This window comes from Vulpes vulpes, chromosome X (assembly GCF_048418805.1).
Source record: "Vulpes vulpes isolate BD-2025 chromosome X, VulVul3, whole genome shotgun sequence".
NCBI classification, from domain to species: Eukaryota; Metazoa; Chordata; class Mammalia; order Carnivora; family Canidae; genus Vulpes; species Vulpes vulpes.
Window position 1 is genome coordinate 108,390,578 of NC_132796.1, and position 21,878 is coordinate 108,412,455.

A 21,878-nucleotide genomic window follows, 5' to 3' on the forward strand; every position below is an offset into this window, starting at 1 on the left:
AAATCACACCTCCTTGAGTACACTTATTGTTTACCTCCTTCAAAAATGTTTATTGATCATCAGTTATGTGCTACGCATTTCTCCAGGAGATGTTGATAAAATGTTGAACAAAAACAGACATGGGTCTCGTGGACCTCATCTTCTAATTGGCAAAATATGTATTAATCAAAATAATCACATAAGTAAGTGTATCATTCCAATCTGAGAACAATGTTATTAATGTCAAGAACATGGCTAATGGAGTATATTACAAAGGAACCTGACCTAGATTAGGGGGCAAGGTTGACTAGGGAAAGCTTCCCTGAAGAAATTTTACTTTAGCTGAGACTCAAAACATGAATAGGCCTTGATTAGGTAAAGGCCTAGGTATGTGGGAACGTTTTAGGTGAAAGAAACAGTAGAATAATAACCTAATGGCAGGGTAGAATGATACGTGAAATGAACTCAAATGAGACCAGAGTGACTAAGTGTAGAGGTGAGGCTGAGAGTGCTGCAACAGGAGGCGGGAATGGGAAGGGAGCAGCACCATGTAAGTCACTAAGAAGTCACTGAGAAGTTTGGTTTTTAAGAGTGGGGAGTCACTAATGACTTTTGAGCATGCAGTTGTGCCCATGTTGGTGCTCTGAAACCATCTAGTTGCAGCAGAGAAGGTGAATTGAAGGATCTGGAGTAGAATCAGGGAGATCAGTTGGGAGGTTATTTCCATTTACCAAAGGAAATATAGTTTAAGATAGACTTGCAACAGTGATGACTGAGACTAAGAGAAAGACAGATTCAAAAAAATATCAAGGAAGCAACATTGACAAACTGGCAATGAATTGGATATGTATGATAAGGGAGAAAAAAGTGTCAAGAATAACTCTGAGGTTTTTGAGTAGCACTACTGAGTGCATGTGATACGCATACTTCAAAGACTTCTGGACAGGGTACTTGCATTAAAAAAAAAAAAGACCAGAATTCATTTGAAAACAGAAGATAAAGTATGAGAAAACCAAAGTGGTTTCAAACTTCTACAAACAAGTTATAGTCCATACATCCACTCTGCATATTAGAACTGAACGTGACTGTCCAGTAGATGCCATGCATTGCCATGTAAGGTGCTTTTTTAGATTTTAAAATGGTTGATTATTAATAACCTATTCATCCATAAGTCACATTGATTGCACTAAATAACTTTCATATCCACCTCATTTCCTTCATCTTTCTTTCTTGCTTCTTTCTTCCCTTCCTTTTTAGGTTCTTTTCTTCCTTCCCTCTAGTCTTTCGCTTCACAAAGAGTTATGGATCATTTATTAAGACTCAAGCATTATGCTAGGCACTAGGCATACAACGGTAAATGAAGCACATTTGCTGACTTTATGGAGTTTAAAATCTATCAGGCTAGATACTTTAAAGCCAACACTAAGAGAGAAAGAAATATTCGATCATATCTGTGAAAAGTAGCATAAGGAAAATGTATAGGATGTTATGAGAATGATGATCAGCACATTTGGTCCCATGGGTTCACAGAGGAGATAGTTACCTATGTGGTGAAATAACCCATCGCCTTTTGAGCTATGTTTCCTAAAGACAGAACAAAATGGACCATCATCTGTACAATAGACCTTAACATGAAAAAATTATTTTTTTGATCCTTTATATTTTTATTCTTCATTTATTTATATATTTATTAATAAAATTTATATATAAAGTTTAAAACATAATGGTTTGATATACATAGTGAAATGATTACTACAGTCAGATAACATATCATTTTCTCACATAGTTGCCATTCTTTTCTGTGATGAGAGCATCTGAAACCTACTCTCAGCATATTCTGAGTTCAATACAGTATTGTTAATTATAGTTAGCATGCCTGTACACTAGCTCTCTACATGTATTCATCCTACATAACTGTAACTTTATACCCTTTGATCAACATCTCATTTCCCCCACCTCACCAGCCCCTGGTAACCACTGTTCTACTCTCTGCTTCTGACTTGACTTTGCATTTTTTTATTCCACATGTAAGTGAGATCATATAGTATTAATCTCTCTCAATCTGGCTTATTCCATGTAGCGTAATATCCTCCATGTCCATCCATGTTTATTAGCAATGGCAAGATTTCCTTCTTTTTGTGACTGAATAATATTTTATCATGTGCAAGAGGCAATGTGTGTGTACATATGTGATTAATATATTAATATACACATATCTGATTAATACAATATATAATTAATATACTTTTGCCAACCAGAAGATAAGGTCCATAAGAAATGTGTCTGTTTTTGTTCAAAGTTGTATCAGCATGTCCTAGCATAACGAGTAGCATATAGCTGATGATCAATAAATGATTTTGAGATAAAGAATAAATGCACTCAAAGAAATATATTTTTTTAAATAGGGGAATTTCCTATAATCTCACACTATAATATATTGTTCCTTTGGATGCAGTCCTCTGTGGGATTGGATCTTGATGTTAGCAGCTGGCCTTAATGTAGGTTATATAGTTGATGCCCCAAGGTGAGAGAATCACAGTGACTTAGGGAAAGATATTTTGCACGCTTTATGCTGTATACCTGTCTCATAGTCCAGAACATTTCTCCCCTCCAGTAACATAGTTCTTCTTGTAGGAGTTTGAAGGAAATATAATGGTGCCAGGATAATATCTTCCATCATATGAAGGGTTAGAAAGCAAGTGGCAATGATATAAGCGCTACTCCTCTTTGTTGGTTATCTGCCATTTTTTATTGCAGCTCTTCATAAGTTGTACATCTAGAACTTAGTGGATTGTAGAGATTTAAAGGAACTTTACCAAACTTTATATTTATGCATAGGAAACCCTTGAAATGACACCTCTGTGTTATTTTTTCCATGGATGGAAATAGTTTTTTCAAAAAGCTATCCATTTTCTAAAGGATTAAAAATCCTATTAACTTTCCAGAAAATATACTCATTTATTCAAAATGCACTACAACATTTTTAAAATATTTTATTTGTTTATTCATGAGAGACGAGAGAGAGAGAGAGAGAGAGAGAGAGAGAGAGAGAGAGAGAGAGAGGCAGAGACACAGGTAGAGGGAGAAGCAGGCTCCATGCAGGGAGCCCGATGTGGGACTCGGGTCCGGGACTCCAGGATCATGCCCTGGGCCGAAGGCAGTGCTAAACCACTGAGCCACCCAGGGATCCCCACTGCACTACAGTATTTGACTGTGCAAGTACAGATGCCAAGGACAAAACGGGTTGAGATGGGAGCAGCAGTGAAAACAGCAATCATGTTCCTCAAGGCATCCTGATGAGATTGTTATTTAGCACAGGCCATGCTGCACTAGGGATTGCATGCTTGTGGGATTCAAAGGTCTCAAAATTATATATTTTCATTCCTTTTCCTTTCAAGTGATGAAGGATTTCGTGATTTTGCATTATTTTGTGTTCTTTACTGATGTTCCTGCATTTGTACAGTAACCTTTAAGACAGCAAGGTGTATCCTGGAAGTTCCCAGTGGTCTTGCTGGCCAACACTGCGATGTATCCTGAGGCAATGCTGCTTTTCTAGGGATAGCAGCTCTGCCTTCCTTCTCCTCTCTGACCATCTGACCCAGAAGATCTGCAAGCCACATTTTTCAAACCTCCGCCCCAGCTGAGTCAGTTAATATACACTATTATTTGCCTTTTAAATTCAGCTCGATGTAGAATTACTACCAGTGATTTTATATTCTACTAAATAACATTTTTATGTTACCAACCTAATCAGAAAATCCCAGTTCAATCAGACTTTCTCAGAGCTGAACTACAAAATGTCCTCCTATTCCAATTTTTAATCTCCACCTTGAGATAAATATGCAGAAATACTCTATAGGTAGCAGTTAATCTGACAGTGATTTCTTTACATCAAAAATTAGTTTCTAAAAATTCTTTCTAAATCTTAAAAGTTCACCTCAGGAAGTAAGAATGCAACAGTCTTTGTAGATAGACTTCGGCATAAGGAAAGGTTTTTCAAATCATGTTTTCTCTTTAAAAGGAAGGAAAGAAGGAAGGAAATTGACAGTTATTGAGCACGTACTATGTATCAGGTAGTACACTGGATGTTTTCACTGGCCTTAATAAACTCATCTCATTTAAATTCCATAGCAACTCTCTGAGGTAGCTTTTATGCCCACTTTTGCATATGAAGACAGACTTTAAAAAGTCCAGTGACTTGCCTAAGGTTGCACAGATCTCAAATGGCAGAACTGTTTGCTGTTGTTGTTTTTTTAATCTGGGCCTGCCTGATTCTAGAGCCTGTGCCCTTTCCAACACATAGGATCGCCTCCATGTTTCTTGGGCATCTTACTTCCTGTTTCTAGTTAACTTTATAGTTTGACTAAATTTTAGCCTTCCATATATACTTTGTTTCCTTCACAGGTCATTATTATGCTTATTATTGAAACTACTATCTACTTTCAGCAGATTAAGGCCAGATACACCAACATCAGTGCAGGGGTCAGATCTCAGGACCCTGGGATCATGACCTGAGAGCCAAAGGCAGATGTTTAACCAACTGAGCCACCCAGGTGCACTGTATCAAGCCTATTTTTAAATAGCTAGGACAAAAAAATAGCTAGGACAGGCAACATGAAATTAAAAAAAAAAGCACAGAAACATTAATTCTTGGAGGCGGAAGGCATTTTGGAGATCATTTCCAAGGAGGGGAATATGTTTCACCTGTGTGTTGACTCTGATGATCTTGAAGCAGCTGCCTGGATTGCTGAGTTGAGATTGTGAGGTTTCATCCAGGTTCAGGAAAAAGGGTGCCATGATCCATTATAAGTATCTGTCATGACTGAAAGAGGAACTAGGGGAAGCCTGTTTTCTCCAAATATGCCTTTCTTCAATTTCTTTAAATCCCCCATAATTGCAAGATACATAAACTGAAAACCAAATCGGAGAAGTGATTTATTGAAGATTCTGTAGTCAGCTGGTGGCAGTGTTAGAACTAAAACCCAGGTCTCCTGCATTGTAGTTGAGGCCCTTTCCACTTGACTACCCTTTGTCTAGTCAGACACTTTCTGACTTTGAACATAAATCCAGCATATTAGGTTATCTCTTTGACATTTTGAATGGGTGGCTCACCTCACTATCTCTCTCAAATAAATTTTAAAAATGACATTTTGAATGAGTTTACTACCAATGAGATCCCCAAATTCATTACAGTGTTCTTTAGGGGACATCTCAGCGGAATTCTTAGAGAAATTCGTTAGAGGAATAGTTAAGGTTTATTTCTTCAACTACAATATTGGATATCTATTGCTAATTTAAGAATGTTAAGAATAAATATATTTTGAGAGGATGGAGAGAAAGCATCTCATTTAGATTATGGGATTCAGTGTGCATGTATTTCCAGGTTAATATCTGTCTTAGAATTGTCAGATATATGACCTCTATTGTTTCCAAGTTCTAAAGTATAATGGCTTCTTCTCATAGATCCAGAAAATTTGAATGGATTCATATCTCAAAACTGTGAGTTTCTTTGCCCTTTCTCCTTTTTGATGGTATTCATTACATTCCTGCCTCTCTGACTGTCAGGTCATACCTGTAATGGTTATGATGCCCTCCTTTTAGCATGCTGCATTACACTCTTCACTCCTCCACAAAGACTTCCTAGATACACATAAAGAAACGTTGATTTCATCTATAGCCCAGATTGGGCTTATAAATTCCATTTCTTTGTAGTGAAAAGGGAATATATTAATTTCAAGTTATATAACTCAAAAATGCTTGATTTTTGTGCAATTGTTTATGTAGTTTGAGCTGGATTCAGCTAATATGAGCTGTCAAGTTCACTATAATGTAGTACTGCCTCTAGAGAAACTCCTTTCCACAGTTTCTTTTTCTCTTGCTGGAAAATTCTCCATGAAATGTATTATTTTGGTGCTGATGAATTAAAGGCTCACTCTACAGCACTTCAAACCATTGCTTCCCTAAATTTAGTAAGAAATAATGGTCCAGATGTTTTTCTTACCTGATTAGAAGAGTTAACACCTTCTCACAGCTTTATTGTCTCTTCTGATTCCCCAAAATAGCATCACTAGTTGATTGACAATCCTGTTGCCTAGAACTCGTTACAGAAAACAGATACAATATCATCTTTCTTATTTTCCATCTACATTCTCCACAAACTTATTATCTTACAGATGTGGAGTCCAGAAGTCCAAAGTGGGTTTCAACTGGGCTAAAATAAAAATGTCAGCAGGCCTATATTACTTTCTGAAAGGTTTCTTTTTCAGGAAGAATGTGCTTTCTTGCATTTTCCAGCTTCTGGACACTTCCCACATTCCTTGACTTGTGGCCCTCTTTCACAAAGCTAGCAATGAATGGTGGAGTTTTTATTATGATACCATTTCTCTGTTTCTAACTTTTCTGCCTTCTTTGTCCCCATCTAAGGACTCTTGCAATTGTATCAGTCCCACATGAATAATTTAGGATAACCTCCTCATCTCAAAATACTTAATTATAACTGCTAAGTCCTTTTTATGATGTAAAGTAAAATAGAGTTTCTGGGAATTAGGACATGGAAATCTTTGGACTACCTTTGTTCTATCTACTATAGCATTAATAGGGGGTTAGGATAACACACCCATGAAGTCACATGTCTGTCTTCCCAACATTGAAAAAAAAATGTGCCTGGGTTCAGAATAGATGTAGGAATTCAAGAAATCTACTTACTACATACATATGAAAACAGACTTGACTATACATTTAATTATTTTAAGTAGAGAGAAAGAAATTTCTTCAGATGAAAGACATATATCATCTGTCTTAGAATTGCCATTAAGTAATATCATTCAGAGCTTGGCAAAAACACATCCCAATGACATTGGCAAAATCACTTTCCACCTACTTGCTTTAGGCATGTCACTGTGCCAATGAACACATTAAATATGATTAATCTCTTTGGAGATGGAAGTTCGAATCACTTATCAGCAAGGCCTGAGTGAACAAAAAATTTTGAATGAAACATTACCCTATTAATACATCTTATTAAAAAAAAGAAATTCATTTGACCTTATCTGCAAATGGTTACAATTTAACTTCCTTTTGACTAACTTACTGTGCATTTTGGTTCCCCAAATATATAGTGATAGAGACAACTTCTGATTTACACTGTAATTTATTTTGTTAGACTAAATACCTCTATGACAGGGTAAAATACCTACTTCTTTGCTTTTGTTTTTCATCTCCTCTGTATAATCAGAAGAACCTTACCTTTATTGTGATGTGATCACAGATGTACATACTGTCCAAACTTATCAAATTTTACACATTAAATATGTATGGTTAGTTTTTATATATCATTTATACCTTAATAAAGCTGAACTGTTTTTAGATTTTATTTATTTATTTATGAGAGACACAGAGAGAGAGAGAGGCAGAGACATAGACAGAGGGAGAAGCAGGCTCCACGTAGGGAGCCCGGCATGGGACTCAATCCCAGGTCTCCAGGATCACGCCCTGGGCGGAAGGCAGGTGCCCAACCGCTGAGCCACATAGGCGTCCCAATAAAGCTGAACATTTTTTTAACTTGCAAAAGAAGCCTAGAGCTTGGCTCTAGGATCTAAGGTTGGCTCCAAAGATGACAGAAACCCTTCCCATGATGGCAGCAGCAAAGCAAGCATTCATTCAATGATTATTGAATGCTTGCTTAACCAATTGATCCATTTATTCAAAATTTATATTGGTTATTAATTACAGTTGGTTGTCAATTATCAATAACTGCCAAGAAGTATTAAGGAAGGATGAGAGGGAAAACAGACACAATTTCTGTTTGCTTCTTTGTGAGGCTTACAGTCCTCAGAGAAAGAGATCCTAGAAATTTCTTTAGTGATAATTCTTAATGACCAAAATGAGCAGAGAGCTGGTAAAGCATTTTGCCCATTCACTAAGTGCCCATTCCAAAAAAAAAAGCAAAAAAGAAAGAAAGGAAACCACATCGAGCATATTCATGCTTGTTTTGTTAGTAAGCGTAGCCAAACCATATTTGACCAGGTAGATTATATAACTAACTAGTCTCATTTATCTAGCTATGGGAGTTGTTGTCTTAGCTTTTATACAAGAAAAAGAATATTCCTAAAATAAACTAATGGGTTGGTGGACCACATGAATGGCATTACAGGAGAAATGTGAGGATGCCTGGGTGGCTTAGTGGTTGGGTGTCTGCCTTTGGCTGGGTCGTGATCCCGGAGTCCTGGGATTGAGTCCTGCATCAGGCTCCCCACAGGGAACCTCCTTCTCCCTCTGCCTGTGTCTCTGCCTCTCTCTTTGTTTCTCATAAATAAATAAATAATTTTTTTTTTTTTTTAAAAAAGGAGAAATGTGAACCGTCGTGTATTTCTAAACAACAGAAAGAGAAAAGGTACAATCTGCTAGTTATCTGAATATGACTCCAGAACTTTCACTCAGTGTCTACCTTATACCTTAGAGGTGGTTTTCAGAAATTAAATGCCCCATGACTCTGAAGGGGCAGAGTGAAGCCTTCGTTTTATTCAGGCAAAGTTATTTTAGGTTCTCTGTTGCCATAGCAAGCTTACATGACTTTGCTCAGTCACCATTTCTGAAAAAAATCAATTTAGCTGTGAATGAGGTCTGTCCATGCCCATCCCGTGCCAATTCCACCCTATTTTGGTCTACTCAGTTAGCATATGTCAGTCTTACCTTGTGATCAATGTGATGCCAAGTAATTGGCTAAAAATTAGAAAATTCCTTTGATAGGCACTAATTTACCAATTTCACCGATCTATTTTTTGTGAATTCATTTAGGTTTGTAAGATAGATGGATTGATCTGCTTTGGATTCAGGTGGATATGCTCCTGTAAAGTCATTACTGCTATTCACACTTAATAAAATTAATTTTGATGATAACTGAATAATACTGAATAATAATACTTTCTAAACTTTCTATACTTAAATCTATATACTTCATACACGGGTATGAAGGGTCACCAACTACTTAACTCTCACAGACACTTCAATCATCTTTTCTGAGGCCTTTTGATGAAATGTATACAGTACATTCCTAGGTAATCCTTTCTAATCTTGTAGGGGAATTTTATCTTCTAGTTCTACATTTTCTATTTTTTTATTATTATTATTATTTTTTTTATTTATGATAGTCACAGAGAGAGAGAGAGAGAGAGAGAGAGGCAGAGACATAGGCAGAGGGAGAAGCAGGCTCCATGCACCGGGAGCCCGACGTGGGATTCGATCCCGGGTCTCCAGGATCGCGCCCTGGGCCAAAGGCAGGCGCCAAACCGCTGCGCCACCCAGGGATCCCTACATTTTCTATTTTTTAAAGATACTTTATTTATATTGACAAAACGTCCTTTTCCCCGGCTGTATTGAGACATGATTGACAAATCAAAATTTTATACATGAAATGTGAACAATGTGATATTTTGATATATATACCTATTGTGAAATGATTACCACAAGCAAGCTAATTAATATATCTATCACCTCACATAGTTACCAATTTTTGGTGTGTGAAAACTCAGGATCTATTCTTGTAGCAAATTTTAAGCATGCAGTACTATAGTCACCATGCTGTATGTTAGATCTCTAGAACTTACTCATCATAAAATGAAAGTTTCTACCCTTGGACCAACATTTCTCCATTACCTTCATCCCCTAGACCCTGGTAATACCCTTCTACTCTTTGTTACTATGAGTTTGACTCTTAGATTCTACATGGAATTGAGATTATGAAGTATTCTCTTTCTCTGTCTGGCTTATTTACTTAAAGTCCTTCAGGTTCATCCATGTCATTGCAAAAGGAAGAATTTCTTTCTTCTTTATGGTTGAATAATATCCCATTATATATTTTAATTATATATTTATATTTTCAAATTATATACATAATTGTTTATTAATCTGTCATGGGACACGGGTTGTTTCTATATCTTGGCTATTGTAAACAATGCTGCAGTCTACAAGGGAGTAAGATATCTCTTCAAGGTACTGATTTCATTTCCTTTGAATATATACTTTGAAGTGGAATTGCTGGATCATATGGTAGTTCTAGTTTCAATTTTTTGAGGAACCTCACACTGTTTTCCATAGTGGCTGCACCAATTTACATTCCCACCAACAGTGTACAGGGTTCCCTTTTCTCCACATCCTCGCCAACACTTATCTTTTGACTTTTTGATAGTAGCTATTCTAACAGGTTTGAGGTGATTATTTCATTGTGGTTTGGATTTGCATATCCCTGATGACTAGTGATGTTGAACACCTTTTCATATACCTGGTGGCCGTTTGGATGTCTTCTTTGGAGGAATATCTATTAAGATCCTTTGCCCATTTTAATTAGGTTATTATTATTATTATTATTGCTATTAAGTTGTATAAGTTCCTTATATATTTTGGATATTTACCTATTATTGGATACATAGTTTACATGTATTTTCTTCCATTCCATAGGTAGCCTTTTCATTTTCTTGATCATTTCTTTTGCTGTACAGAAGCTTTTTATTTTGATATAGTCTCACTTGTTTATTTTTGCTTTTGTACCTGTGCTTTTGGAATCATACCAAGAAAATCATAGCTAAGACCTAGTCAGGGAGCCTTTCTCCTATATTTTCTCCCAGGAGTTTTATGGTTTTAGGTTTCTACATTTTCGTTAGTACCTTTTTTTCAAGAAAGGGGAACACTGGATTCATAGTGCCACTAAGTTCTAACAAGTTACAGTCATCAGGTGTTTGCATTTCCATTTGAAATTGAGGAAGAGACCAGTCTCAGGCCTGTAGGCAGTGGGTATGCTGGTAAATGTTTAACAAGTGGTTCTCTGAAGGAACAAAGACCAGATGTTAAGGATTGAATTGTATCCCCCCAAAATTCATATGCTGAAGTTCTAAGCCTAAGTACCTCAAAGTGTGACCTAATTTCCAAACAGTTACATTACAGATATAATTATTATACTATATAATATATTATATAATTATAAATCATTATAGATATGATATGGTTATAATATAATACAATAATAATATATAATATAATATAATATAATATAATATAATATAATATAATATAATATAATATACTGGACTAGGTTGGGCCCCTAATCCAATATGGTGACCTTATAAAAAGATGCCATGTATAGAGAGACACATTATTGAGGGAAGATAATGTGAAGAAACAATGGGAAAAGAAATCCATCTATAAATGAAGGAGAGATGACTAGAACAGATCCTCCTCTCACAGCCTTCAGAAGGAACCAACCCTACCAGTCTAGCCTATAGACTTCTAGCCTATAGAACTGTGAGAAAATCAGTTTGTTGATTAAACCACCCAGATTTTGGTAATTGTTACAGCAGCACAAGCAAACTAATATACCTGATTTATAGCATTTGCCTAATTCCATGAAGCAAATACTCCCACTATGGCTAATTTCAGCCTACCAATATACTGTCATCAAACACAAAATTATGAAGAGACATACAATCAACTCTCTCAAGCAGGTCTGTGCCAGCACCAGACACCACTGCCTGTGAGTCAGCAGATCACATCCAATCTGGGATGCCTATAAAAGCAGGGAACACATGATCCTGGGGTAAACAGAAATGGTCCACTAAAAAATAATGTTTCTATTCTTATTCATGTTGCACTCTCCAAAATCTCCTGGCATTACATAAAGAAAAATGTGACTTGAAAAAGAGGAGCAAGAATAGGAGGAGCTGGAAGAGGAAGAGGAGGGGAAATTTAGAAACAAATAAAAGACTTACTATCTGTTCCTTTACAGAAAAATTTGCTATTCCTGGAAGTAAAGAATAGTAAGAAGCAGAACGGCACTGTGTCAAGGTAATTCCATTTCGGGGAAAGATATTAGGAAGAATTTTGGTAGGATTTATACCATAGACAAAGCAATGAGGCTATCAGGAATTGGTGTCTGTATACAAGAATGAAACTTAAGTCTGCTGACTCCTGAGATTGTGGGCACTGACGACCTGCCTTGTCATCCATTGACTTGGTTTAAACTAGTATAGAAATTATATGATTAGAAATATATATTGTTTTACCATTTTTATCTTTGACATCAATCTCTGCAAGGGAACTTGAACTGGGAAGAAGCAGAAATTCCTTCTTTTAGCTGCCCATGTAAATTGACCTGTAATTAGTGTAATTCCAGCAGCCTGTTAATTAGATTGTTCTTTCTACCATTACCATTGTCCACAAGAGCTATGAAAGTAAAATAGGAATAGACAGACATCTATTGATACTGTTATTATCAATATTATTGCCATTTCAGGTTTATATTATGATTCTCATTATGGATTAAGTGTGCTTCAAAAATGCAAGGCTCTTCCTGCATAAATATAATTAAAAATCCTGTATATAAAAGTATATACAAAATAAAAGCCAAATAACCAGACCAAAGGAATGCATGTATCATTTAAGAATTGATTAATACATAAAGATTTTTTAAGGAAACAATAAGAAAAATATAAATATCCCAATAGAAAAATGGGCAAAGATTTGGTTAGGTAACTCCTAAAATAAAATGCATATGGTCAATTAATTTAAGAACGATGTTCTAATTTTACTGGTGTCAATTGGATTATTTACTGACACATTACTCAGTATTTTTTCCTCATTTCATTTGACACTAATGAAAGGAGAAACATTTCCATACATTCAGTAAAATGGATAAGTGGAGCTTATAATAAAACCTACTTTTTAGATTTGTTGGGAGGATCAGTTAAGGTAATGCATGTGAAGTGCTTAGAATAGGGTCTGGTGCATGATAGAAGCTCAATAAATGTTAGCTCTGATGACATTACCTATTAACATGAAGAAGGTGTTCAGGGAAATGGCCTGGCAGTGGGGCAGGATGAGATAACTCAGAGGACTATGAGAGAGAAGCTGTCTGCATGGCACTGACCTTGGCATGGCCCAGCAAGAGAACATACAGAGGCATTTCAGAAGAGACAATGCCAAGGAGAGAGAAGGGTGACTCTAAGGCCATGAGTGTGCCCCTATGAATTAAAATTGGGGACGGGAAGAGTGGGCAGAAATAATGCTACTGACTTGTGCAGACCAGAGTGAAACTTTGAAGAGATTTTCCTCTCAAGAACAACCTTTGTTCTCAGAAGTAGCATGATGATATTTCTTCTGAGGATTTAAATTCTCACATTGGCCTGCCACATGCTCACACCTTGGCAAAAAGGCAATGAACTTGACATGTGCCATTCCCTGCGTAGAGACTTGCTGCAGGGCACACCTTTCCCTGAAGTAGCCTATAATGTGTGTTTTGCTTTTGTTAATGTTTCTGTTAAGTTAGTTTAAAACAGTTAAAATTCCAGAACAAAAGCATAACTTCAGAAGCTATATTTGAAGTCTGAGACGTTTATAGTCAATTCCTATGCTGAATTTCTGAATAAAGTTGTAAGGCATAAAAATGTATTTTATTCCACTGTAGTATAATTGAAGCTTGATTACGAAAGTACATATGGTTGTCTTTAAATTCAGTGTATGTGTTTCAAGTTTACAGAATGAAATTTGCAGGTTTCATAGGTTTGAAAAAAGTCACACATCTGGATGGATGATATATAGTTGTGACAAAATTGCTCTTCTCTTTAATCCCTAGAGCGAAGAACATGATTTGTTCCAGCAGGGATTTTGTGGAGGTTTCGTCTTGCTTTCTTTATATTAAAAGAAACTGTGTATTGATTTCCAAGCACATCTTGACATGTTAACATCTTGTTTTATTTTTTTCTTTAGTTATTTAAGGTCACTGATTCTGAGTAAATCTGAAAACAAAACCCCTGGGAGTGGAAGACTTCACAATAGCACAATCTTGAATTAGCTGGGAGTAGTTTTCATTTCTAACATTGGCAGCCATATTCATTGAATCGCATTTATTCTGTTGACTTTTCAATGAATGATTTTCTTTCTGGTAGGTAAAAGAATGGCAAAGATGCACCAGTAGTTGGTTAAAATAAAGAATACCTATTAACTCAATGAACATTAGTGACTTGTAGCCATCAACAAGTTACCGGTAGAGGACAGGAGAATAAAAATGTAGCCTTTTGGAATAATTGACATTTTGGCAGCTGACAATATTCAAGCAGTGAACCATTATTGGAAGCAACTTCCAGGAAAAGTTTGACATTTAAAATAGAATTGGTAGCATATAAATATTTAAAAGATCTTTTGGAGAAATTAGAACATCTGGGAAATTTGCTTGAGATAGGGAGATCTAATTTTTGCTGACAATTATTATGTTCCAGTTACTGTGCTGGCCTTTCGTTTATTCTTGACGATATTTATATGAGGCAGGTGCTATTATCACCTCCAGCTTACAGATGAGGAAACTGAGAAGCTAATATGCTCAGGGCCATATGTTAGTAATGAAGGATCCATTGTTGGCTGGCTCCAAAGATCAGTCTGTCAGTCATTAGGATTTATTGGTCATATTTCATTCCCTCCCAGTAATTAATCATTTGCTCTGGGTTGATTTTGAACCTGACAAATGAAATTTGTCAGAGGAATATAATAAATGATGGAATAATAATAGCTATCACTTAATGAGCATTTACATGTTCCAGGTGATATGCTGCACTCTTTTTTTTTTCCCCATGCCTACCCCACAGGCTGTTTAATCAGCTTTATGAGACATAATTCACATACCATACAATTCACCCATTTGAAGTGCACAAGTCAGTATTTTTAAAATATAGTCAGAGTTGTGCAACTATCACCACAGTCCTTTGTAGAACATTTTCAACACCTTAAAAAGAAACTGTATATTCTTTTTTAAAAAAAGATTTTATTTATTCATGAGAGACACAAAGAGAGAGAGAGAGAGAGAGAGAGAGGCAGAGACCCAGACAGAGGGAGAAGCAGGCTCCATGCAGGGAGCCTGACATGGGACTTGATCCTGAGACTCCAGGACCTCGCCCTGGGCTGAAGGCAGCACTAAATCGCTGAGCCATCCAGGGATCCCCAAACTCCATATTCTTTACCTATCATTTCCCAATAGCTTTTGCCCTCAGCCAGAAGCAACTCCTAGTCTGCTTTGTCTGTGTAGATTTCCCTGTTCTGAGCATTTCATATGAATAGAATGATATACTATGTGGTCTTTTGTGACTTACTTATGTCACTTAGCATGTTTTCAAGGTTCATCCGTGTTGTAGATGGATTAGTACTTCATTCCTTGTGATGACCGAATGCTATTTAATTATGTGGATATGCCACATTTTTGTTTATCCACTCATCAGTTGATGGGCATTTGGGTTGTTTCCACTTTGAGGATTATAAATATTGCTGCTATGAACATCCATGTACAATTTTTTTGTGTGGACATATATTTTCATTATCTTGGGGAGACACTGTAATTAGAATTGGTGGGTCATATGGTAATTCTGTTTCACTTTTTGAGAAATTGCCAAACTTTTCCAAAACATCTGCACCATTTTACATTCTTGGTAATAGTGGGTGAGAGTTCTGATTTTTCTACATTCTCACCAATACTTACCATTATCTGAATTTTTATATTCTAGTCATTCTAGTGTGTATGTAGTACCTCTTGGTGGTTTTTATTTGCTTGGCTAATGATGTCAAGCGATGTTAATGTGCTTGTTGGTCATTTGTATATCTTCCTTGGAGAAATGTCTGTTCAGATCCTTTGCCCATTTTTATTTGGGTTATTTATCTTTTTATCATTGACTTGTAAGAGTTCTTTATATATTCTGGATGAAAATTTCTTATCAGACATATGATTTGCAAATATTTTCTCCCATTCTGTGAGGTGTTGTGCTATATTCTCTAAGTGATTTATTTCATTTGATCTTTAAAACAGCCTTATGAGATATTATCCCTCCTATTTTTAGAGATCAGAAAACAGGTTCAGAGTGGTTAGGTACCTAACTTAACTCACAGGGTTAATATGGTATGATTCCCAGATTTGAGCCCCAATCTATTATTCAACTAAAGCTCTCCATTCTCTTGCCTTGATGCTCATATACACTGTATGTATTTGAAGAAATAAATTGAATCTTAGGATTGCATTGGCCTGTCTATGCTTCACTCCTAGACATTCCAGTAGATAAACACTGAAAAGAAAAAAAAAAAAAAAGCTTTGGCGATACTTCGCAAATTGATTATCTGGGGACAGTGCTGATTCCCAGAAGAAAGGGGTAGCCACACAGCTCCCGAGGCAGGTTGAATTGATGTTCTGAGTCTGGATTTATAAGCATGGGGAATTGTTCTTTTAAAAGACATTGACAAAGAGAAACCTTTTAATGTGAGCCAGATGCAGCCATGATTTTGATTAAATGTTTGCTGGTAACCATACTTAGGTGGGAACATCTGCCCACTGATGAGCTCCCTGGAGTTTTAGCAGGTGAATTTATGTAGGAAATACAATTCCAAGTACTTCTTCCTAAAGAGAGATGCTAGGGGGGAAAAGTTCACTTTTTTTCCTTCCATTTTTTTTTTCACCTGCCATTTAGGAGACCTAAGGAGATGCATTCCTGTATTGGGATAATACCCCTTCCCCTTGACCTCTTTGCTTCCCCAGTTTTAGCTTTGCAGCTGGCCAATGTTGGTACCTACATCTGGGCCACATGTGTGCGGGCATCTTGGGTTGTCTAAAAATAGCGCACGGCCCCATATGCCTATAATAGCAACCTGCTGACATTAGAATATGCTGCTATTTTTCATACACACCCACACTCCTGAGCACACACACTCCTTTCCTTTCAAATCTACCCTTTTGGATGTCCTTCCTAATCTATCTTTGGAAGGCTACATCATGCAGGATACATGATATTTAGAGGAAACATGTTCCTATTGGTGTTTTTGGATTCTTCTGGGTTCTAGGTCAATCTTAAGCAATCCCCTGTCAGGAGGGCTTTACTTACCTCCCAGACTGCCATGCAATGACAAGGTTTATCTTGTCTCATCACTTATACTTAAGTCACTACCTGGCATATTATCCATCATTACCTAGATTTTTATCCACATACTGTTCTACACATGACAGAATTGGATTCAACTCTCTCCCCATCTTCATAAGCTCTTCTTTTCTGCCCTCTGTAACTGATAGTTGATGGTTAAGAAACTCTACAGTAGCTTCAAATTTTTCTCTCAATGTTCATCTCTGTTTTATAAGTAGAATATGGTTCTGCATTGAGGAAATCACTTCCCTGCAGTACTCTTAGGCAAACATTAGTTTCCTCATATACCCCAGGGAGTAGAGGTGGAGTAGCTGGCTGCTTTGCTCCTTATTATCACTTCTGAACCATTTCTGCTCCTTTCTCCTTGGAAATCCAGAGCTCATTTGTAGTTCACGTTATTAAACAATATCATGTCCTTATTCCTTTTCCTTCATTCATTAGACGCTTTAGTTCTTGAGTCCCTTTTTCCTCTCCACTTTTATCACTGCCACCATTTTATCAACTTCAACATCTGTCATCTATGTGGGTATTCATCCAACAGTTTTGGCCTTGCAAATCTTTCATGTCCTTATGTCCAATGACATTTTTCTTCCATCATACTTAAGCCAATCACTTTAATGCTCATGCTGTAGACATTGCCATTCTCGTACCAATTTCATAAATCGTACCAATTCTGAAATCTTTATTTTAAAACATACATCTCTTGAGCTACAAGTGGTTGTTCTTTCTGCAAAAAATACCTCCTCCACATGTATGTATGTACACACACACACACACACACAAATCCAGCAGTTCTTCAACTTTGAATTGCAGTCTATGAAATCTACTGTAATTTTCAGCCTTCTTATTCCTCTCTCCTCATTCTTTAGCAATATAGAGTTCACATTTCATCATTATTATCACTTACTTTCATAGACCTTCATCTCCATGCCTACTGTAACACTCTAGTACATTCCTAGACAAATCACAACCCTTGTGAAATCTAGCTATCTGTCTATTCTGTTCCTATAAATGAGTGATGAATGTTGTAGAAATTTACAAGACTGAGCTAACTCATACCACCTTAAATTCTTGACTACAAATCTCAAATCAGCAATCCTTCCATATCATGTGCCCATTTCCATTTTTTCAAAATAAATACTCAACATCTTATCCTCTTCTTAGTTCTTAAACACCCCAGACTAGCTCCTATCATTTTATGATCTTGCCTCATCCTTCATTGAGAAAAATGAAGAATCAACGGAGAATTCCCTTAAATCTTTCCCACCAAATCCATCATCTTACCTGCGTTGGTAATCATTTCCTTCTTTTCTGTACAGTATATAAACATCACCTCTTCTCATGTAAAGTGAACCCTTCTACTTTTACTATGTATCCTATCTACCATTGCTCTAAATACTCCATTAGTGTTCTCAATATTTTTTCTTTGACAATTATTGCCTTGATCTTTTATATTATCAATTTTATTGAATCATTCACATCAGCATACAGATGTGCTCTAAAATATACCCTTTAAAAAATATATTCTCTTGATACCAAATTGCCCTCTGACTATGGTCCCAGTTTCTCCTCTCCTTGGCACCAATCCTTGCAAAAGAAATTGCCTATTTACCACCCACGTCCCCACCTCACAAGATCTCCTTAATACACACTATTGAGGTTTATATTAAATATTTTCCGTTATTTTAATATCCTTTTTAAAAAGATACCAATTACCTCCATATTACTGAGTTCAGTAGCCTTTGTCTGTCCCCATCTTACCTATGAAAAATATTTAATAAAGTTGACTATTTTTTCCTTCTTGATACATGATCAGCCCATTGATTTTGTAATGCTCATTTTACCTGCCCCCCACTGTTTTCAATTGTTTTGGTCATATACTCAGGAGTGGAATTGCTAGGTGATACGGCAAGTCTATGTTTAACTTGTTGAGGAACTGCCAAACTGTTTTCCAGAGGCAACACCATTTTATGTTCCCACTGTAAGTGTATGAGGGTCTTAATTTCTTCACCTCCTTGCCAATACTTGGTATTTTCTGTTTATTATTTTTATTGAGGCACAATTGATATACAACATTATATTACTTTCAGATGCACAATATACAGTGATTCAGCATTTATATACATTGCAAAATGGTCAAAACAATAAGTCTGGTTACCATCTGTTACCTTACAAAGTTAATACAATATTTTATAGAAGATTTTATTTATTTATTCATGAGACACACAGAGAGAGAGGCAGAGACATAGAGGGAGAAGCGGGCTTCATGCAGGGAGCCTGATGCAGGACTCAATACCTGGACCCCAGGATCATGTCCTGAGCAGAAGGCAGATAGTCAACCCCTGAGCCACCCAGGCATCCCAATACAGTATCATTATCTATATTCTCCATACTATACATTATATCCCCATGACTTATATATCTATAACTGAGAGTTTGTACTTCTTCACCCATTTTGCCCTCCCACATCCCATCTCACCCTGGCAACAAACTAATCTGTTCTTTGTATCTCTAAGTTTTATTTTGTTTTTAGATTCCATATATAAGTGAAAATATTCAGGGTTTGTCATTCTCTGTCTAACTTATTTCACTTAGCATGATACCCTCAAAGTTCATCTATGTTGTTGCAAATAGTAAGATTTTTCTGTCGCTGAGTAGTATTCCATTGTTTATGTATATATACTACATCTTTTTTATCCAATCATCTGTCAGTGGACACTTAAGGTTGTTTCCATATCTTGGCTACTGTAAGTAATGCTGCAGTGAACATAAAGATGCATAGATCTTTTGAATTAGTGTTTTTGTTTTATTCGGATACACAGTAGTGGAATTACTGGATCATAGGGTAGTTCTATTTTAAATTTTGTTGAGGAAACTCCATGCTCTTTTCCATAGTGGCTGCATCAATTTACATTTGCATCCACAGCACACAAAGATTCTTTTTTCTCTACATCCTCACCAACACTTACTGTTTCTTGCCTTTTTCATAATAGCTATCTTAACAGGCATAAGCCATTTTAACAGGCAATGATAGCTCATTGTGATTTTGATTTGCATTTCCCTCATGATTGGAGATGTTGAACATCTTTTCATGTGCCTGTTGGCCATCTATATGTCTTCTTTGGGAAAATGTCTATTCAGATCCTCTGCCATTTTTTAATTGGATTGTTTGTTTTTATGTTATTGAGTTGTTTGAGTTAATTATGTATTTTTTCAGAGCACATTTTACCTTTATTTTTTTTTTATTTTTAAATGTTAATTCCAGTGTAGTTAACATACAATGTTATATTCGTTCAGGTGTACAATATAGAATATAACAATTCTTTTTTTATTGTTATTTTTTAATTTATTTTTTTGTATATTTATATTGGAGTTTGATTTTCCAACATATAGTATAACATCCAGTGCTCATCCCATCAAGTGCCCCCCTCAGTGCCTGTCACCCAGTCACTCCATCACCCCACCCACCTCCCCCTTCCACAACCCCTTCTTCATTTCCCAGAGTTAGGGGTCTCTCATGTTCTGTCAGCCTCTCTGATTTATAAGTTTTGGATGTTAACCTCTTGTTGGATATATGATTTGCAAATACCTTCTCCAAAATTAGTATGTTTCCTTTTGTTTTGTTGATGGTTTCCTTAGCTGAGCAGTAGTCCCATTTGTTTCCTTTTTCTTTTGTTTCCCTTGCCTTTGGAATCAGATCCAAGAAAACATGGTTAAGTCTGCTGTCAAGGAGCTTTCCCTCTATGTTTTCTTCTAGGGGTTTTATGGTTTTGGGTTTTTCGTTCAAGTCTTTAATCCATTTTTAGTTAATTTTTATACATGCTGTAAGATAGTCATCTAGTTTTATTCTTTTGCATGTAGCTATCCAGTTTTCCCAGTATCATTTATTAAAGAGACTATCTTTTCCCATTGCATATTCTTGCCTCCTTATTGTTAGTCGACCATACATGCATGGGTTTATTTCTGGGCTCTTTATTCTGTTCCATTGATCAATGTGTCTGTTTTTGTCAATACTGTATGGTTTTGATTACTATAGGTGTGTAGTATATTTGAAATCAGGGAACGTACCTCTGGCTTTGTTCTTCTTTCTCAAGATTGTTTTGCTATTTAGGATCCTTTGTGTTACATACATATTTTAGAATTATTTGTCCTAGTTCTATAAAAAATGCCATTGAAATTTTGATAGGAATTGCATGGAATCTGTAAATTACTTTTATTTTTTGTGGTTTCTTCTATGACCAGTAGTTAGTCAATAGCATGTTGTTTAGTCTCTACATATTTGTAGTTTTCAGTGTTCTTCTTTTATTTCTGTATTTTACCATCATAGTAGGAAAAGATGCTTGATATCCTTTCAATTTTCTTGAATTTATTAGACTTATTTTGTTGCCTAACTTACGATCCACCCTGGAGAATGTTCTTTGTGAAGAATGTGTATTCTATTGCTTTCGGATGGAATGTTTTGTATATATCTATTAAATCCGTCTGATCTAATGTGTTGTTTAAGGCTGATATTTTCTTATTGATTTTCTGTCTGGATGATCTAGCCATTGATGTAAGTGGGATGTAAAATCCCCTACTATTATTATATTGCCATCAATTTCTCCTTTAAGTCTGTTAATATTTACTTTATATATTTTTGTTGGGTACATATATGTTTATAAATGTTATGTCTTTTTGTTGAATTGGCCCCTTTATCATTATGTAGTGCCCCCCTCTGTCTTTTATTACAGTCTTTAAAGTCTCTTTTGTTTGATATGTGTATAGCTGCACCGTATTTATTTTCATTCCCATGTATGTTGAACATCTTTTTCAATCCCTTCACTTTCAGTCTGCATGTATCCTTACTTCTGAAATGAGGTTTTTGGTAGTATAATATAGATGTGTCTTCCTTTTCAAATCCATTCAGTCACTCTATGACTTTAGACTGGAGAATTTAGCTGCAGGCTAAGTAAATAAGTCTTTTTC

At 36.1% G+C, this 21,878-nt stretch overlaps 1 protein-coding gene across 5 annotated transcripts in view; it reads left to right on the plus strand.

The window, feature by feature from the left end:
* Positions 1–21,878, plus strand: part of SPANXN2 (SPANX family member N2) — a 175,297-nt gene that overhangs the window by 147,984 nt on the left and 5,435 nt on the right. For 2 of the 5 annotated variants that reach the window (XM_072743963.1, XM_026009053.2), the window contains one exon: positions 11,756–11,814. The exons of the other annotated variants lie outside the window; for them this stretch is intronic. The gene's annotated coding sequence lies outside the window, so the exon portion shown is untranslated. The remainder of the gene's footprint in view (positions 1–11,755; positions 11,815–21,878) is intronic. 5 annotated transcript variants of the gene reach the window in all.